This window comes from Camelus bactrianus, chromosome 20 (genome assembly GCF_048773025.1).
Source record: "Camelus bactrianus isolate YW-2024 breed Bactrian camel chromosome 20, ASM4877302v1, whole genome shotgun sequence".
Classification (NCBI taxonomy): Eukaryota; Metazoa; Chordata; class Mammalia; order Artiodactyla; family Camelidae; genus Camelus; species Camelus bactrianus.
Window position 1 is genome coordinate 38,089,985 of NC_133558.1, and position 16,918 is coordinate 38,106,902.

Here is a 16,918-nt window from a genome sequence, read left to right on the forward strand (position 1 = left end):
TTTAAATTAAAAAAATTTTTTTCCATTGACTTCAGTAACATGTTCTGATGTTCATAGTCAGGCCTCTTTTCAGTGCTGACAGTGGGGGTTGGTGAACGCTGTGGATGGTTTCAGATGCACTCGGTGAGCGCCTCCCTCTGACACGCACGTGTGCGCTGTGGGACTTGGGGAGGCCCTGGTCTGACATATTTCCTCCCCGTGGTCTTTGCTCGAGGGTTCGGGCTCTTAGCAGGGAGACGCAGGTTGAAACATACCCCTGCCTCACCAATGACCTTGGTTTACGTAAAAACATGTTTCTATTTCAGTCCTCTTTTCCTGGGCCAGAGGGCACTTCCCCTGTACCCTCCTGAATCACACCAGATACCGCCTACACTGAAAAGAGGGCACGGCATTCAGAAAGCTGGACTGTTAGAAGCAGCGCCTTCCACGTCCTGTGGGTGCAGCCCTGTGGGAGGGGTTTCAGCAGGATCGGATCATCAGAACCTAAAAATCTCAGCCGCTCGAATTTCTCTTTGAGGCTGCTGAGCAAAGATTTCTTGGAATATTTAGTAACGTACAATTAAATGAGAGACTCTGAACCGTTACTTGTCTTGAGAATTATTATTACCTCGTTGAGAAAAACAGCTTTATTCCACCACTCGTGACCTCCAGCCGTCTGTCCCTTCTGACACCATCCACTATTCCTTTTGTCATTCAGTTCCCAGCAGGAGTTGGCTGGCTGCCGACAGCCTCATCCATGAACTGCTACCCGCCCCCCTTTTTTAATGTTAAGAACAAGTGTTAGTGTGGCCCTTTTAACCACAGGATGAAGTAAGCGACAGAAAGCCAGGCACAGACGAGTCAGTCTCTGCTGTATTAAAAGAAGGCAAACTGACTGCAGTGGTTCAGTGAGAAATCTTAGGACGAGATACTTCATGTCCTGCATCATTTGCATGACTTTTAATTTTGTTTTTTAATTTTTAAAAAATAAAAATTTTTTTTTAATTTTTGAAGGGAAGGTAATTAGGTTTATTTATTTATTTTATTTGTTTTTGGGAGGAAGGCAAATTAGGCTTATTTATTTATCAATTTCATTTATTTTTTAATGGAGGTCCTGGGGATTGAACCCAGGACCTTGTGTATGCTAAGCACGTCCCCTACCACTGAGCTGTATACATACCCTCCGCCTTGCACAACTAGCTTTTCCCACCGCCTCCTGTTCCCCCTGAGGCTGGTGCCCACCAACAGACAGACCAGAGCCATCCACAGCACAGCTCATGTGTCTCAGTTGACTATCTTATCCTGGTGGCCTCAAGAATTTGAATGTTTTATGGGAGTCTAGTCAAACTCCAAAATCACACTTGTTTACATATTAGCTGTATTACCAGTTCAGTTTCTTTGCCATAAGGCTCGCTCCCCTGTTGCGCATTATCCAGAGGAATATAAATATTTTGTGAAGTGTGTACATTAGAAGATGGGGGTAGAGGTTTATAGAAGATCGACATGAATGCCTTTCTGGTGCCTTTTCGGAGTTGGAAAAAGCAATTTATTTTTCACGCTTCACAGGTCTTGACAATTTTGATTTGTTTTCTCTGAAAGACCTGTTGGAACTGGATGATGTAGGAAAAACCCCGAAAGAAAAAAAAATCATCAAAAGCCAACAGCCTCTTTTCAAAAGAAGATGAGCCTTTCAGATCTTTTAGCTTCTGGTCTTTTATTACCTCTTCAAGGAGGAGAAGCTGTATGATGATCAGACAGGAGAAGAGACAGCAGAAGCCAGAGACCAGGCTGGAAATTTGCCGCTGGAGGAAGTACCAGCCTTGTTCGTGGAGGTTCTGCGCCATTTCTTTCATCCTGTTTCTCCGTAATGTTGCTCACTCCGCCCAGACAGTATGAAACTCTTAATTGCAATGTGCACAGAAGAGAAGATTTTAAGTAAACTTTTTTAGGACTGCTTATAAAATTATAGTCATGACAGTGAATCGTTCTAGACTTTGAATGAGAAGGAGCAAAATCAAGCCACGTGAATTGCTTTATTGTGAATTAAAGATCTTTACTTCCCATGGAATTTTAAGCTGAGGAATTTATTCTCTCACTCAAAGCATCCGGACCGTTTTGCTTGTTACCCTTTGCTGCCTCGCTGATGCTCAGGGTCTTTGCAAACCAACTCCTGTAATTCTCTGCGAAGAAGAAAACTTCTGGGATTTTAGCTGGAAAGGCGAAATGAGACAACTCTGAAATTCTGGTTCGCAGAGAGCCTGTTTGCAAATTTAATCAAGGTCTTCCAAGAGGTGTCAGCTTGACATGAAATTTAAGTGCCTATTAAAGTGTGAGTTGACAGCAGCTCAGCACAGGATGCTCAGCCTGAGGACATCTTTACGGCTGGAAGGGAAAGAAAGTTGAGAAGCCTCAAACCACCGTGCTAATTAGATCCATTTGTTACCTTCTTTTCTAACGCTGGCAAAGGAGGGGGAGAGAAGGTTGGCAGGGAGGTGGGGGGCTGAAGTCGGGAAGGGGTCCGGTGCCCCCTGTAGAAATCGGGCAGACAACACGGCGGCCGTCCCCTCTGACAAACGGCTCTGCCTCGTGTCTCTTTCAACGCACAGACGGAGCCACCGTGTCAGAAAGGTGCGTTTGAAACAGGTGTGCCTGTGGGTTGTCAGGCCCTGGGGAAGCTGCACAGCCTTACCTGGGGGTGGGCTTCCCAGATACGTGAGTCAGGGTTGCTCACGAGGGTCTCCTGACTTACACCCAGGTAATCACTTATTTATCCAAAGCATCTGGCCTTCTTTTCAATACTGACTTCCTCTTGGACAGGTAGCTGTTGGCCTCATCTAAGGCTTTTCACCACAATTGGCATCGTAGGCAATTAGCTTTGTGACTCTATGGAAGTCTTGTCGCCTGGAGGATAGTACCTTCCCGCCTCATCTCCCCTTCCTGCCAAAGTACCCTGTTTCCTGTTTTTGGATTTGCTTTCTACCCCATAAGTGATTTTTGTCCATTGCTTCATAACATTCTATATTCTCTCAGAATTATCACTGTAGAACCTTAAAGCTAAAGAATCCGTCTGTACCTCGAGCTTCTGTATTTCCCCTGAGCCTCCAGTTGCCAGCCTGTTTCTGGACGTGGATGACAAGGTAGGGAAGCAGCACTGCTAATAAATGTGTGATGGAGTCTCCAGTTCCGCCCCGTGTGTCTAGGTCCTCATGCACCGTCACAGAACCATGAGGCTCTTTAAAGGGTTTGGGGTTTTTGAATTTTAGCACTGAAAGCATGGAGGGGAAATAAATTCAGCAAATAATGCGTTTAGTTTAAGAATCTGTTTAATAAAACTAAGCTTCTCTTGCAAAATTTTCCTGATCCCACACCGTTTTTTCTTTTTTTTAATTTTAGCTTCCACTTGGGTCATAGAGACCACCAAGATCTTCATTAATGATGAAAAAGATCACAGTGCTATGTGCTTCTCTTTTCAATATATGTTTAAATTTTTACTATTTTTGATGAGAGGAGGTAATTAGGTTTATTTACTTTTTTATTTAACAGGGGCACTGGGGATTGAACCCAAGACCTTGTGCGTGCTAGGCATGCGCTCTGCCACTGAGCTATACCCTCCCCACCACGTGCTTCATTCATCTTCCTTTTCAGTGTAGAAAATCTGACTTAATCCTCCTCCACCACCCTTAGCGCTTGGTTCTCTCCGTAGTTCTAGCCTATCCTCTTCTCACTCGTGAATCTCCTGAGATCTCAGCCATCTCTACGCAGATGACCCCCAAATCTGCATCTCCAGCTGAGATCCCCCTCTGAGCCCAGACCCCTCCATCCAGCCGCCGCCACTGGGGCCTCTCCGTGCGGATGTCCCACAAGCACCTCTGACGAGTCCCCACCGAGCTGTTCTTTCCCCCCGGGAGTTTGTCGCTGTAGAAGTTCTGACGTTCACCTTGACTGTTCTCTTACTTTTTGTACACGTCCAAGTCCAGTTGATTCTGTTTTAATACCATCATATCTGAACCAGTGGATTTCAAGTGGGGGCCGTGGTGCCCGTGGAAGACATTTGATAATGTCTGGAGACATTTCTGGTTGTCACGGCTGGAGGGGGCCTGCTGCTGGCATCTAGTGAGACAGGTCCCTACGCATGGGACATACAGCCCCCGAAGCACGGGACAGCCAGCCGCCAGCTCATGGGACAGACAGCCCCACACCCACCCCGACACAAGGCACAGATTCCACAAGCGAGAAATGCCTGGCTCAGGACATCAGTGGTGCCGAGTCGGGGAGCCTCAGCAGACCCTGTCCCGTCTCCTGCCCCGCACGGCAGGGCACCCCGTTCCCTCCCCGCGGATGTCATCACCGCAATGATCTTACTCCCCTGGTCACCACTTCCCGCATCCTTCGAAATGTAGCCCGAGTACTTTTCCCCTAAAGTGTTTATCTCCTTAGTCATGGCTCCCCCTTCCCGACCCGGAGGCCCTGGCGGCGGGACCCCGCCCTCGGGTCCAGCCCTCCTTCTGCGGCCTCTGCAGCATCCTCTGGTCCCGCCCCGCCGGGCGGTGCCGCGCGCATGCGCCCCGCTGACTCCTCCCGGGTCCTGCGCGCTTCCCGCCGGGGACACCGCCCCCTCCCTGCCCTGCAGACCTGCTTCCCCACTCGGGTGAGGTCAGGTGCGCGCCGTGCAGCCTGCGCTGGTGACCCAGTGTGGATCCGCGGCCTCTGCTAGGCCGGCGAACGGATTCCTGCCGCAGGCTCACTGCGGTTTATAACCATCCATTTACTTAGCTCCCCTTCACTGGACCGTAAGGTCCTTGCCGGCCGGGACTGTATCACTTCCGTATTTGAACCCCCAATTTTTTTTAATGTCAGTAAGTATTTTACAAGGTGCCACTGTAGGTAACCATCAGAGGACACGCTGTTTTCGCATGTGCAAAACCGAACAGAAGCATTTTAGCGAGCCGCCCGACGGGACGGAGAAAGCCGGTGAGCATCCCCGGAGGCCAAGACTAGGAGCTAACCCGGAGGGCGCCCCGTGGCGAGGGGTGTATGAGCCACTCAGCAGGCAGCAGAGGCTTGTTTTACCTGTCGCTCGGGCAGCCTCTGGGCCATTCTGAACTGCAGGTGTCGCGACGTTACAACAGGCAAGCAAGAGACAAGTCCCATTCCGAAGGGAGCAGGTTTGGAGCCTGGCTTGGCAGAGTTTAAGAGTTGATACGGGGGGAGGGTATAGCTCAGTGGTCGGGAAAGTGCGTAGTGTGCCGTTTTAACAGCTTCAGATCGAGTTTCCCTCACCACGTAAGTTGGCAATCAGCATAACTGAGAGTTTCTGAACTGGGTAGTTGTAGAGTTGTCTGTAGAACACAATTGCTGTTTAACTCCTTTGCCGGTTTCTCACCAGTTGTCCTGCAGAAACCTCGCACGGGCTGGATCACCAACCACCTGATGATGTTGGCGCTGGGACTCTGGCCCATGTCACTTCCTGCCCCATTTCTGGTTTTCAAAGGGGCTGAGGGTCCGGGACCAGCCACAGTGGCTGAGCAGTCCAGATTAGCGCCCCATATGGACCAGCTCTTGTCCATTGTCTTTGGAGAGTTTACTAACCCTCCTGCTTCAATTTCCTCCGTTGTAAGTTTGGGATAGTCATATCACCTGCCTGCGTTTCAGGGTCAGTGTGAGATCAAATGAGATAACTTCTAGTGACATGCTTCGCAAGTGGTCCGACACGTGGTGAACATTAAACACGTGTTAGCTGTTCTTATATAGGGGTCCTGTTCAGTTTTATTTGAAGAATGTGTTTACCCAAAATAAAATTTGGCAGCTACAATATTAGAATATTTTTTGTATTAAAGGGGAATTCTAATTTTGCTCTATAGAATAAAAATTCCATATTTATTCCTTAGTTCTTCAGACAAAATCAAACCACAGACTCCCAACATTATAAGAAGTTTATACTACCAGGATAAGCTATGGCTTTTCAAACTCTGGTTACTTTGAGATCATAGAATCATCTAGAAAAAGTAGAACCAGAAAATCACGGAAGGTTTTATATGTCTTGTGTTGTCTGTTGGCTTCTCAAAGCAGAATTAACAAACCACCTTGAGCCTTGGTTGGAGGACTGCACCTTAATGCCTTTGTCTCATCCACGGCATTGTCCTGGCCATCTCCATCCAGACACCCTTCCCAGAGCATTAAAGGAATCAGAGAGAAGCTTTGGATTTTTCTCTTTTGATATCCCATCTGGGCCCTAGGGTTATGATGACAGATGTCCCCCAACAGTACCGTTAAGAAGCCAGAAGCTTTGGGGCGCACCCAACTTCTTGGTACTAATCACACCACTTAAATCTGTGCACAACTTAATAACTGGACGTGTACAACAAAATAAAATCAGCGCCAGAGTCACAGCTTCTCTCCAGACTTAACTTGCAGGTGCAAAAAGCACCAAGGTGATGGGGGTCCCTTCCACCTCCGTGTGGCCCTGCCCTCATGTTAGGAAAAACAGCCTGTCTGTGAAGGTGCTGTTCGTTATTTAGGAGGACAAGCAGATTCCTGACACTTAGGCTGGGGAAATACAGCCACCCCAAGTCTGGGTATTTCGTCCTTTGAAGCCTGCCTAAGAGCAGGCTTAGTAGAGGTGCCCTAATTCAACCTCTAACTCGATCTAGTAAATATTTTCCTCTTGTGGGTCCTGTGGTCTCTGTTGCAACTACTCCACTGCAAAAGCCACCGGAGGCAACATAGGAACAAACAGTCGTTGCTGGACTTGCCTGAAGCCTGCTCCAGGCTGCAGCTCCAGGACCAGTGAGCAGGTCAAGCTCACAGGAGGCCCGGGGTAGGGCGCTTCTGTCTGCTGTCTGCACTGTGCTTGGGGTGGTAGCTGGCCAAAATTTGTCACTTAGATGGTTTTAGTCCCAAGGAACCCAGGACACCCCAAGGGCATCCCTGGATGGCAGCCAAAAACCTGGACCCCCAAAGGGAAAAACCAGGTCACCAAAGGCATGGACAGCCTTCCCTCCCAGAGATGCCAGAACTCTGGAGATGGCAGGGGGAGCGCAAAATTAGCCCTGCCCTCTGATTGGAAGAATTCATATTGTTAAGATGTTTGTACTACCCAAAGCAATGTCCAGAGTCAATATTATCCCTATAAAATCCCAAGGCATTTTTCACAGAAACAGGAGAAACATTCTTAACATTTGTATGGAGCCACCAAAGACCTCAAACAGCCAAAGCAACCTTGATGAAGAATAAAGCTGGAGGCATCATGTTGCTTGATTTCAAATCATATTACAAAGCTATCCTACTCAAAAGGGTGTGGCGTTGGCAGAAAAACAGACATACAGATCAATGGAACAGAACAGGGAGTCCAGAAATAAACCCACACAATTAACTCATGACAAAGAAGCCAAGAACAGTGAGGAAAGGGCAGCCCCTTTAATAAATGGTGGTAGGAAAACTGGAAGGCCACATGCAAAAGAATGAAACTGGACAACTAACATGATACGCAAAGCTGTCTCAGAACGGAGTGAAGGCTTGAATGGAAGACCTGAAACCACAGCACTCCTAGAAGCAAACGTCAGTGGTAAGACCTTTGACATTGGTCTTGGCAGTGATTTTTAGATTTCACAGCAAAAAACAAAGGCAACAAAAAAAATAATTAAAGACATGGGGCAACATCAAAGCAAAGAGCTTCTGTACAGCAAAGAAAACCATCCGAAAAATGGAAAGGCAGCCTACTGAGTGAGAGAAAAAAGCTGCAAGTCATGTATCTGATAAGGGGTTAATATTCAATATAGATAAAGAACTCATACAACTCAACAGCAAAAAAAAAAAAAAAAAAAAAGATCTGATTAAAAAAAATGGGCAGAGGATCTGAACAGACATTTTTCTAAAGAAGACACACGGATGGCCAACAGGCACATGGAAAGGTGCTCAGCATCACTACTCATCAGAGAAATGCAAATCAGGACCACAGTGAGCGGTCGCCTCGCACCTGTCAGAATGGTTAACGTCAGAAGACAAGCAGACTGAGAAACAGTCCTTCAAGGGCTCCGCGCACAGACTCACCCATCTCAGGGCCCAGCGCAGAGGCAGCCCGGGACTAGCTCCCACACCCTCTGTGAATGAGGCTCACCTGCTGATCTTAAAGTGTCAGCCCGAGGGGCAGGCCCCTGATTTCACGCACACCTAGGAACCCACGGAAAAGCTCTCCAGAGACAGCCTGCCAGCCCCTCCTGGGAAGGGGCTTGGGCGCTCACCTCACTCCCTGAGATCTGCGGCTGCTGCCCCGGGGCCCCCCACATCCCCTGGGTCTGGTGGTCAGCGGGGCTTCCACTCAGGCCTCCCCAGGCCTGTAACGGTGATAGGTTCCCAACTGGCCACCAGCCCAGGGCACAGTCTCTGTGTGAAAGGCCTGTCCTGTGTCTGGGGCCCTGGTTTCTGTGGCTGCTGCCCAGGGGACAACCATCCATCACCTCCTCCCGTGGCCAGTGGAGCCGGCATCTGTGGGTCCCCTGGGATGGTGACAAACAGGCCATTCTCAGGCACAGTGCAGACAGGCCACACTGGCCACAGGCCACTGGTGCTACTGAACGCACACTGGGCTTCTAAAATCCCTGCTCCTTAAGTTACAGGGCAGTAGATGGACTCCCGAGTGGACCTCCCGGCTGCCAGAGGCACTGACCGCTTTAAACGCTGGGCTGCGTGGCCGCTGCCCTCCTCCCACCCCCTGGGCTTGCCGCCCCGCTGCCTGTGATCCTTGTCACGGGACAACCTGGCGCCTTTGTCTTAGGGGACAATATTATTTACACTTCCCCTGACAGTTCTGAGTTCCCTTACAGATTTTTTTAAAAAACTCTAATCCTATATTTATTCCTATTTTTATTTTTTTGTTTTGTTTTTTGTGGGGGTTTTTTTGGTGTGTGTGTGTGGGTAACTAGGTTTATTTTTTTATTTAAGTGGAGGTAGTGGGGCTTGAACCCAGGACCTCGTGCGTGCTAAGCACAAGCTTCACCATTGGGCTCTACCCTCCCTGGCCCCTTACAGATTTAAAACATCAGCCATCTCGCCTTGGCCACCTGAGCCGGGACGGGTGGGTGGTGAGCTACAATCGATCGCCGGCCACAGATAGTCCCGGCTCTTTGGAGGAACACGGACCCACCAAGAGGCCACTGGACCTTCCCTTACCTGCTTGATATGCAAATTCCTGCTGAAATTCCAAAGTGTAGGGGCTGGAGCTGAGGGTTCACTTCTCCTAACGGTACCTCCCTGCTGGAAATTTGAATAACTGCACCGGGGTGTGGAGGGGGGTGAAGGGAGGGTGTAGCTCAGTGGGAGAGCACATGCTCAGCATGTAGGAGGTCCTGGGTTCCAGCCCCAGTGCCTCCGTCCATCCATCCCGAAATCAGTCAATCAGTCAATCAGTCAATGCATCAATCACCCAGGCCCACCCAGGCAGCAGTGTGGGTCCACAGGGCGGAAGGAGGTCATCAGCTTGGTTGGCACCGGCAACAGTGGACAATGACACTGTAGTGACAGGCTCCCCCCACTTGGCCCCACCCCACCTGGAGGCGGCCACCGGGGAGCTGCTTACTCCTGGGTCGTCATTGGCGGGGGGGGGGGTGTGAGAATCTATGAAGTGCAGGTGCTTTTCTCTGTACCTTTGTGCCCTCTGGGTCAGGGGGCTTCTCCTCCACCCCAGAGAGGCAGCTCTAGGAAGATGTTGGAACCGTGCAGCACACCTCGGGGGTGTGGGGGGAGGCGCGGGTTGCACGTCAGCCTGAAGGAGGCTGCGGCCACAGCGCTGCCAGGCTGGGTGACTGCAGCCCTCAATCTTAAACGGGACAAATGACACGAACGCTAAAGTCTGCCAGCCCTGCCCAAGCAGTGCCTGACACCCCGGGCTCCGGGCACTGGCCAGGACGCCCTAATTCAGCCCTAATGGATGGAGAGCCTTATGCAGTTCAGACCCACCTCTGGTAACACAGGACCAAAGCAAACATTAGCCTGTCAGGTTGTGTGACTGCATCTTCTTTAAACCAAGGCTACACACGTGCCTCCAGCCTTTGCTGTTTGTGGAGGGGGACCTCACGCCTCTACCACTGAGCTACACCTTCCCCGCCTTACCTATGTCTTTAACCAAATATCCACCTTAACCTTGCCCAAGGGCTCTGACTTGTTTCTTGGCTGGACCCCAGCAAACAGGAGGGATGGTTACGGACAGGACTTTAGAATATCGTTTGTCTTCTGGTGTTGCTGATCGGCATTTTGTTTTTGCTCAGATGTTTCATGCACTGGATGACAAAACCTTGCCAGTAGTTTTAAGAATCTCCACCATCCAGACAGTGCACATGATTTTTCCTAAACACTAAAGACTAGTCATCTTGGGGTCAGTGGTGACGAGAAAACAGCGATTCCGAGTGGGCGCCTAGGCGTTTGCCGTGTAAAAGCCCAGCTCACACCCGGAGTCTGGACATTGAGATAAGAACCTGTGCTTAGAATTCCTGCCACAATTTCCTGTTTTGCTTTTCCTGAGGCACATTTGAAAATAACCACTTAGAACTGAGCTTACAAAAATTTAGTGACTGCTGCCCCAACCGCATTGTAAAGTGGTTATACCCCGTTCGCTGAATCTTGCTTGCTCGTGGCCTGGAGTGGAGGGCCGCCCGTCCCCCAGCTCATCGTGCCCCTTCCCCTAGCTCGGGATCTGGAGGTAATACATCTTGTGAATTCATCCTTGGCATGAGTGTCTTGGCACTGCGCCTTCAATCAAAATGGTGCTGGGATCTTCACGTCCCCAAAGTGGGGGCTGGGATGCAGAGGGGGCTCTCTGCCGCCCCCTGTGGGTGGCTTGTACCTCCTCAGTCAGCAGGTCAAATCTGCATAATTTTAACTTGGTACACTGGCCACAGGCCTCCCAACACAATCCAAGCACTGACTCCCAAAAAAACTCTATGCATGCTCTTATTCATTGCAGCATTATTCACAATGGCCAAGACATGGAAGCAACCTGTGTCCATTGATGAATGAATGGAGATATATATATACACACACACACATATATAACATGTTATATTATAGGTGTAGTTCTATGTATAACTACTCAAGACAATTAGTAAAAATGTGAGGAAATGCCTGCTAATTCAAATGTGGAAACAGCAATGGAAAATGCCAAGGAATATGAAGACTTAAAGAAACATGTGGACCAAAAGACAATGATAATCCTCTAGTAACCAAATTCAGTGACATGGAATTTAGTGATTTAGCTGATGAAGACTTCAAAGTAGTGATTTTGATGAAATTCAGTGAGCTACAAGAAAACACAGAGAGACAATTCAACAAAATCATGAAAACAATACATGAACCAAATGAAAAGATTAACAAAGAGATAGAAATCATTAAAAAAAAAACAACAGATATTCTGGAGCTAAATAATTCAATGAATGAAATGAAAAATGCAGTAGAGAGCATTTATAGCAGAATACAACAAATGAAAGAATCCGTGAGCTGAAGTTAGGTACTTGGAAATTACTCAAAGAAGAACAAACAAACAAAAAAGGAATGAGAAAAAGCAAAGAAAGCTTACATGATCTATAGGGAACCATCAAATACACAAATATTAGAATAATAAATGATGGAGAAGGTGTGGAGAAAAGGGAACCCTCCTACGCTGTTAATGGGAATGTAGTTTGGTGTTTTCCCGTTAGGGAAAACAGTATGGAGTTTCCTCAAAAGACTGAAAATAGACTTACCATATGATCGAGCAATCCCACTCCTGGGCTTATTTCTGGAGGGAATTCTCATTTGAAAAGATACATGTACCCCAATGGTCATAGCAGCACCTTATACAATAGTCAAGACATGCAAGCAACCAAAATGTCCATCAACAGATGACTGGATAAGGAAGATGTGGTATATTTATACAATGGGATACCACTCAGCGATAAAAAAGAATAAAATCATGCCATTTGCAGCAACATGGATGGACTTGGAGATTGTCATTCTAAGTGAAGTAAGCTAGAAAGAGAAAGAAAAATACCATATGATACCACTTATATGTGGAATCTAAAAAAAGAAGACACTAATGAACTCATCTACAAAACAGAAACAGATTCATAGACATAGTAAACAACCTTATAGTTATCAGGGAAAGGGGGTGGGGAGGGATAGAGTTGGGAGTTTGAGATTTGCAAATATTAACTACCATACATAAAAATAGTTAAAAAACAGATTTCTTCTGTATAGCACAGGCAACTATATTCAATATTTTGTAATAACTGTTAATGAAAAAGAACATGAAAATGAATATATGTGTGTGTGTGTGTGTGTGTGTGTGTGTGTATATATGACTGGGACATGATGCTGCACACCAGAAACTGACACATTGTAACTGACTATATTTCAATAAAAGAGTAGATGAACTAGAGAAAGTATACAAATCACCACAATGTACACTTTAAATATTTTATCATTTTGTTTATCAGTTATACCTCAATGAAGTAGAAAAAAATTATAAAATATAAGAGAAACCAGGGCACGGCAAGGCTAGGTCTTTGTGACAATTGGCCTTTTTTATTTATCCTTAACAATAAATAACAAGATATGACTCCTAAAATATAATTTTGGGATACTTCTTTCAGTAAGTTGGAGAGTATTTTATCCATAGATTAGGGGTACAGGGATCTGATGGCGGGCAAAACACTTTTTTCAAATTGAAGTACAGTCAGTTACAATGTGTCAATTTCTGGTGTACAGCACAGTGTCCCGGTCATGCACATACATGCATATACTCGCAAAACACATTATAAAAGTGCTTAGGAAGCCAGATTAAGAAAGCAGGATATATAAAGATGATTATATAACCATAACACTACTAGCTGGCATTTACTGGGTGAACCAAAATTCTTGGATCCATTCAGTTCTGATCTTCCTCTCACATCCTACACTCAATCACTCTGCAAATCCCGTGTCTATGTGTATATATATCATCAAAACATTCCCATAATGTGACCATTTCCCACCACCCCTACTGTCCCCACCCTGTTCAAAGGTCTTATCAATTTTTGCCCGAATTATTGCAATGACCTTTAACTGCTATAAACTAAATTGTTATTCCTAAATTTGTTGAACATTTAGTTACAGTTTGAGAAAAGACTGTTTTTTAAACTTGCTTATTAACAGGAAGTTGAGTAAAATTAACAGCTGTTTTCTAAGCTTTTGCATGGTGAAGGGGAAAGCTATTGGGGGCAGAGATAAGGAGAGGCAGACGATGGTCAGCCAGGCGAAGCCTTGCTGCGTGTTTTTGTAAATAAAGTTTTATTGGCACACAACCATGCCCACTCAGTGCATAGTGTATATATGGCTGTCCACCCTGCAATGGCCAGGTCGAGCCGTGCAAACAGAGACCAGGTAATCTGCAAGGCTTAAAATATTTACCATTTGAAATAAAACCACACCAAACTCATAGAAAAAGAGATCAGATATGTGGCTACCAGAGGCAGGGGGTGCAGGGACGACGTATTGGGGGAAAGTGGTCCAAAGGCACAAACTTCCGGTTATGAGAATAAATAGCCCTTAGGATGTAATGTACATGATGACACAGTCACCCCTGCGTTAACGATGTGGCAAATAGGGACGTTGTTAAGAGAGTAAAAGCGAAGGGCTCTCGTCACAAGGACAGGTTTTCTTCTTGTCTTTTTTTTTTTTTTTTTGGTGTCTATATGAAATGACGGATGTTAACTCAACCTACCGTGGTCACCCTAAGAAGCATCATGAGAGCAGCATAATCCTTCTTCCCAAACCAGCCTCCAGCCCTGGTGTTCTTCACTTTCCCTTCAGAGTCTCCTTCACTGGTAAGAGCCCTCGGAGGCAAGGCACGGATGAGAATCTCCACCCACGTGAGCTCCCTGGTGCCCGACCTCTTCCTCTGAGCTCATCCACAGTCCCTGGCCCCCGTCCACTCACTCAGTGGAGTGACCCAGAATCATTTGCCTTTTGCGTTGACAGACTGGTCATTAACATAAAGCCACTATGCGTGACTTTCCGAAGGAGGGACGGGATGTTCATGGGCAGCTGAGCTGCGAATTTCATAGAGAATTTAAATTATTCAAAATTAAACTTCTGGGTCTCATATCGTGCCCCTTGTTTTAACTGTGAAAAACCAGTTGGACAAGCGAGCCCCGTTAAATGACTCAGTTTCAAAACTACCAGAGAAGGGAACCCAGATTTTTCAGGTAGGGAGTTACTTACTGAGGCTGAACTTCCGGTGAGGCAGCCTGAGGAAATGCAATCCACTGGGAGACATTTGTTCATGTGTTTTATTCTTTATTCTTTCATCAGGTGGTCCTTTAGGAACTACAAACTGCAGGGGATGTTCTGGATACTGTGTACACAGAAGCGAACAAGACGGACAAAGTCTGTCCTGTTATGAGGCTTGCATTGGGTGATCATTTCGTAATATATGTATATTTAATCAAACCATCACACTGCACGCCTTCAACTTATAAGGTGATGTACGTCGATTATTTCTCAGTAAAACTGGAAAAAAACCTATTTGACATTTAATGGAAAAGCTTGCCAATCCTTGAGCTGTATCGTCTCTCTCATGTTCTTGTAAAACCACCGTGAAAGGGCTTGCTGTGTCCACTTTTCTTTAGTCTAGCCAGTAAATTTCTAGATATATTATTCTCAAATTTCCAGAATATTTGTGTAAAGACATTTTGTTAAAAAATCAAGTCCAGTAAAAGTTGCCTTCCCTAACGCAACCCTAGATGTGTTTTCAAGAAGTATAGAGCTCGGCTCCAGTGAGCTGGAACCCAGTATTCTGTCAATTGAAGTAATTAAAATCCTCAGGCCGCCACAATTTAAAATTAGTGCTCTGGCCAAACGGCAACAAATGTTCTCCGTGGTTGCATTTATGATTTGGATTCGACTCTGTTTTTCACTAGAGCAGACCAGTTTTTGGAAGAAATCATTCCGTTCAGGAAGCTTCCTGCGATGTTCATTTATTGCGTGATACGGGATGCTCTTGGTGCGCTAACTACGTCACTCCCACGTTGCGTCATCCGGCCCCAAGGCTTTAAATATCCAATATAAACTCTATGTTCTTGGGGGCCTCCAGTCACACCACTCCCTTCAGCTTCCCCCCGTCTTATATTTGTCCATAAACTCTCCATGTCAACCCCTCTCCCCCGCAAAGCCACTTCGCTTCAGTCCCCGACTAGTCGCGGTAACTCCATCCCTCCAGCGACTCAGGCTAACAGCTGGGACTCCTCCTCCTCCCTCTCTCGTCCATATTCTAGATCTGCACACAGCCAGATAATCTCATCAGCTTCAGACTATACCCAGAATCTTGTCACTTCTCCCTGGTAACACCTTGGCCCTCTCTCCTCTTTGATGAATTGGTAGCCTCCTGGCTGGTCTCCAAACGCAGCAGCCAGAGTGATTCCACCAACCTCGAGTCTGATCCGGCCTCTCCCCTGCTCCAGACCCTCCCATGAAAGTCAGCTCGGAAGTCCCTGCAGCGGCCGTGAGGTCTAGGTCCCCGTGGCCTCCCTGGCCCCATCTCCTTACCCGCTCCGCCCGTCCTGCTGTGGCTGCATAGACCTCTTCCTTATCTGGGGACATGCCAAGCACACCCCGCTTTGTGCTGGCTCTTCTCTCCAGCTGGACATCCACGTAGCTCCCTTCCTCCCGCACTTCTCGTCTCTGCTCGGGTGTCCCTTTATTCCTGACCGCTCTCTTCCCCACCGTCACTCTCCTAGAATATCCGCACCTTGATTATATCACCTACCACCTGGTTTGTGCTTTTCACTTTTAGGATCTTAGACTAGAGGCGTTGTTCACGGCTGTAGGCCCAGTACCTAGTGTAGGGCCTGATATATGGGAGGTTTTTAATTCGTATTTTTGAATGAATGAATCAGCACTCAACTCTGTTCCAGGTTCTGTGTTAAATATTTTACATACACTTTCTTACCGAATCCTCAAGGCAAAAGATGAGCCCACATTGCCCCAGCCTTCTGATGCTGGTGAGGGATTTTTTCCAAAGTCATACAGACGGTAAGTACACCGAGATGTGTTGGCTTCAAATCGCTAACCTTTATCATCACTTCTACTGCTTCTTATGAGATGCTTACGAGAAACTTACAAACAGATCACCAATGTTCTTAGACGTGAAAATTGAACCACGGGTAATTCTTGGACTCAGAGCAGATTTGTGTTAGCAGTGAGAAGAGTTCAGTTTCCACCTCACATTCCAAACTCTGCAGCACCTGCAAATCTCATGAACAAAAACTAGTTTCCTGACTGTTAGCCGTGCTTTCACAGTGAGGGAGTAAAAGGGTTTGATCGGCCAAGGAATTGGAGGAGAGGATGGGTTTCTTCAGAGAGACTTAGTACCTGCCATCGTAGGGGTGGAGAGATTTTCCTGCTAGCTAATGTGAAAGTTTAATAAAGGACTGTGAACCAAGGTGCAGGAAGTGGTTCCTGCTTGGAAACCACCAGGTGTGCTGCAGAAGTCCAGGGGTGGAGAACAGAGCTGGGGGCTAGAAAGGAGATCCAGCACAGCAGAGAAGGCTGAAACTTGGGTTTTCCAAACATTTGGATAGATTCTTTAAGACCTAGTGGCTATTGTATATATACTTTTATATTATTCAACACTATATACAAAGCCAAGACAAGGAAACAACCTAAATGTCCGTCAAAAGATGACTGGATAAAGAAGATGTGGTATATATAACACAATGGAATACTACTCAGCCATAAAAAAGAATAAAACAATGCCATTTGCAGCAACATGGATGGACCTGGAGATAGTCATTCTAAGTGAAGGAAGCCAGAAAGAGAAAGAAAAATACCATATGATATCACTCATATGTGGAATCTAAAAAAAAGAAGAAGAAGAAAAAGAAGAAACTAATGAACTCATCTACAAAACAGAGGGAGACTCACAGATAGGGTA